The sequence below is a fragment of the Colletes latitarsis genome, chromosome 8, assembly GCF_051014445.1.
Source record: "Colletes latitarsis isolate SP2378_abdomen chromosome 8, iyColLati1, whole genome shotgun sequence".
In the NCBI taxonomy this organism is placed as follows: Eukaryota; Metazoa; Arthropoda; class Insecta; order Hymenoptera; family Colletidae; genus Colletes; species Colletes latitarsis.
The window spans coordinates 7,692,360-7,696,687 of record NC_135141.1 but is presented as its reverse complement, the minus strand read 5'-3'; positions in this window follow the sequence as shown (position 1 = coordinate 7,696,687).

The window sequence follows — 4,328 nt, the reverse complement described above, 5'->3', positions numbered from 1 at the left end:
GCACTTTCAATGAGCGTCCGAATTTCGCGTTCAGCGCGACCATTCTGCTCATGAATGTATGGTGACGAGCATTCGTGGATGATACTTTTTTCCTCTAAAAAGGTCCGGAGCTGACTGCAGGTGTACTCTGTCCCATTATCCGAGCGCAGGACTTTGATTTTCATTCCTGTCTGCGTCGATACGAGTGCCTCGAACTCCTTAAATTTGATGAATACATTTGATTTATGGCTCATGAAGTATACCTTCCTATATCTGGTACTCTCGTCGTTAAACAGTAAAAAGAACCGCGTGTTGCTCGGTGAGTTTATGTTTACAGAGCCACAGACATCGATATGAATTTTCTCCCCTGGTCCGTAATTGTCTTCAACCCCGATGCTTGGATGCGGCCTTCGGGACTGCTTGACCATAATGCATCCTTCACAAAAAAACTTTGACAAATTGTCCTTTTCAATTCCATGGATGCCGAGTTGTTCACACGTGTATTTTACGGCGCGCTCATTTACGTGTCCCATTCGCTCATGCCAAAGTTTTAATTTTTCCTGGCCATCTGCTAATTTCAGCGCTTTACAGTCAATGGGCACTTTCACTTTGAAACACATTTTAAACAGTTTTCCTTGCGGTATTCCACGTGCAGCGAGTTTTCCTTTAATATCGCAAACTTCACATTTGTTTTCAAACGAATGAAAAGAGTACTGTTTTTTGTTCACTGAGCCTATAGAAAACAAACTACACTTTAGTTCAGGTACATAGAGCACATCTTGTAATTTGCGTTTGTATAGCACTCCCTCAAGCACTTCTTGGATTTTAATTGTTCCGATGCCAGTCCCTAAGATGATGCGATCATCCGCTACTTTAAGCGCATGACTATTTCAATTCGGCTGCAGTGCCGAAGAATAGTCTTTGCGGAAAGTCATATGCATTCCGGCACCCGAATCCGCAATCCACACGTCACTGTCACTTTCACTGGTGCATTTATATGTTGCAACAATGTCACACACCAACGCTGGCGCATTTCTCGCTAAACTGTCCGATGATTTTCCAGCTTGATTTTTTGAACATTCACGTGCCCAGTGGCTTTTCTCTTTGCAGACTCCACACCGCGTTCGTTTTTTCAGCTCCTCGATATCCTTCTTGTAGCGTTTCTTTTTCTTTGCGTCGTTCAGGGACGTCTTTTGAACACGAAATGCGAGCGTCGACACTTCATCCTCAGCAAAACGCCTGTCTTCCTTGATCAGTCTGCTGATCAAGTTCGTTTTCATTTTTTCTGTAGCAGGAGTGCAATCCCACGTGTGACGAAAAATGGAGAACTTCGCGGGTAAACTGCGCAGCAGTTTCGCCATGACAGCTATGTCCGACAGTTCTTCACCCGCATCCTGCAGGCGTCTGCAGATGCTCTCCAGTATCTCCAAATGATCTGCAATGGGCTCCTCTCCATTAACGCGAAAATTATAAAACTGCTCCCAGGCAGTTTGCGCAGCGTCTTCACTTGCATCTCCGTACAGGTCCCTCAGCTTGTTCCACATTTCCTTTGCAGTGGAGCAGTTGAACAAATTGCGGCGAAGATTTGGGGCAATTGTACTCAGTATAATCATTTTTACCTGCGCTGATTATTGACCGTTCTCTTTGAGCTCCGTTGTCTTGTCTTCTGCAGGTTTTACTATTGTACCATCTACGAAGCCAGGCAAACCTTTTGCTTCTAGCGCAATCACTACTCCAGATTTCCACATGGAGTAGTTATTGCCGTCCTGATTCACGATTTCCATTCCAACTTCTATGTCAAACATTGCGAAGAAATCACTTACACAATTGGTACCCAGTACAAAAAACCTTTATTCACATAGCCAGAGTGGCTTATCAATAAACAAATTCTTTCTAGCAGGCGCAGTGGAAGCATGCTGGGCACAAAAACTATTAAGGATTTATCTGTGAGATAGATTTCCCCAATCGCTTACAGCAGAAAGAAGAAAAAATATTTTGTTGAAACGGTATAAGGTGCAAGACACGGAGGCGACAAAATATATGGAAGACGTCCCTCCACGGTCAGGGTTATCGCACAACAAACTTCAAACCAAGAAAAATCCCGGTAATATATGCATCGCCCCACGGTCGGCAGACCTATTGGTTTTATGACATGACCTGCGCCGACGTCAAACAGAGAAAAATCGCGAAGATTCGGAAATACAAAATATAACTCTTCCCAACAGCTAGTAAGCAAGCAGAAAGATAGAAAGCAAGCAGCAAGCTAGTAAGCAAGCAGTAAGTTAAAAAGCAAGCAGCAGGCAAGTAAGAAAGCAGTTAGCTATACAGCAAGCAGTAAACTAGAAAGCAAGTAGTAAGCTAGTAAGCATGCCGTGGGCTAGTAAGCTAGAAGGGAGCTAGTAAGGAAGCACAATGCTAGTAAGAAAGCACTTAGCCAGTAAGCGAGAAGGAAGCTAGTAAGAAATCAGTATGCTAGAAAGCAAGTAGTAAGCTAGTATGCAACCAGTAAACTTGAGAGCTAGTCAGCAAGCAGTGAGCTAGTAAGTGTGATGGAACCTAGTAAGGATGCAGTATGCTAGTAAACAAGCGGTAAACTTCTAAGCAACATGTAAGTTTACAAGCAAGCAGCAGGGTAGTAAGAAAACGGGTAGCCAGCAAGATATCAGTAGGGTAGGAAGAAAGCAGGAAGGTAGTAAGTTAGCAGTAAGCCAGTAAGCATGCAGTAAGCTAAAATGCGTGGCGCAGGCTAGTAAGCATGCAGAGAGCCAGAAACCAAGTAGCAGGCTTGTAAGACAGCAATTAGCTAGTAAGAAAGCAGTATGCGAGTATACCAGCAGTTAGCTCGAAAGCAAGCTGCAAGCTAGCAAGCAAGCAGGAAGCAAGGTAGCTAGCAGTATGCTAGTAAGCAAGCAGTAATCTAGTAAGCAAGCAGTAGGCTAGTAAGCAAGCAGTAAGCTAGAAAGCAAGCAGTGTGCAAATAAGCGAGGAGGAAGCTAGTAAGGAAGCAATATGCTAGAAGGCAAGATGTAAGCTAGTGAGCAACAAGTAAGCTAGTAAGCAAGCAACAGGAAGTAAGAATGCAATTAGCTAGTAAGGATCAGCATGATAGTAAGCAAGCAGGAAGCGAGTAAGCTGACAGTACACTAGTAAGCAAACAGTGAGCTAGTAATCGAGCAGGAGGCCAGTAAGGAAACAGTATGCCAGTAAGCAAGCAGTAAGCTAGCGAGCAACAAGTAAGCTAGTAAGCAAGCAGCAGGCTTGTATGAATGCAGTTAGCTAGTAAGAAAGCAATTAGCCATTAAGAAAGTAGTATGCTAGCAAGCAAGCAGTAAGCCGGTAAGCAAGTAGTAAGCTAGTAAGCAAGCAGTGAGCTAGTCAGCAAGAAGGAAACTAGAAAGCAAGCTGTATGCTAGTATGCAAGCAGTAGGTTATTAAGCAACAAGTAAGCTAATAAGCTAGCAGCATGCTAGTATGGGAGCAATTAGCTAGTAAACGAGCAGGAAGCCTCTGAGCAAGCGGTGTGCTAATAAGCAAGCGGTAACTTTGTAAGCAACAAGTAAGCTCGTGTGCAAGCAGCAGGCTAGTAAGGATGCAATTAGCTAGTAAGAAAGCTGCGAGCAGTAAGCTAGAAAGCGAGCAGCAGGATAGTAAGCAAGCAGTAAGCTAGTACGCGATCTGGGAGCTAGTAAAGAACCATTATCCTAGTAGGCAAGCAGTAAGCTAGTAAGCAAGGAGTAAGCAACTAAACAAACAGTAAGCTTGTATGCACACAGCAGGCTACTAAGAAGGCAGTATGCTTGTAAGCAAGCTGTAAGCTAGAATGCAAGCAGTAAGCATGTAAGCAAGCAATAACCTTGTAAGCAAGCAGAGAGCTAGTACGCAAGGTGGGAGCTAGTAAGGAAGCAGTATACTTGTAAGCAAGCTGTAAGCTAGAAAGCAAGCAGCAAGCTAGTAAGCAAGTATTAAGCTAGTAAGCAAGCAGGAAGCTAGAAAGGAAGCAGGAAGCCATTAAGCAAGCAGAAAGCTAGTAAGCATGCAGTCAGCTAGTAAGCGAGCTGGAATCTAGAAGGCAACCAGTAAGCTAGTAAGCAAGCAGTTAGCTTGTAAGCAAGCAGTAAGCTAAGCTGTTAAGCAAGCAGAAAGCTTGTATGCGTGGAGGAAGCTAGTAAGCAAGCAGTAAGCGTGTACGCTAGCAGTAAGCTAGAAAGCATGCAGTAAGCATGTAAGCAATCAGTAAGATAGTAGGCCAGGTGTGAGTTAGTAAGAAAGCAGTATGCTAGTAAGCAAGCAGTAAGGTAGTAAGCAAGCTGTAAGCTAGTAAGCATGCAGTAGTCTTGTAAGCAACCAGT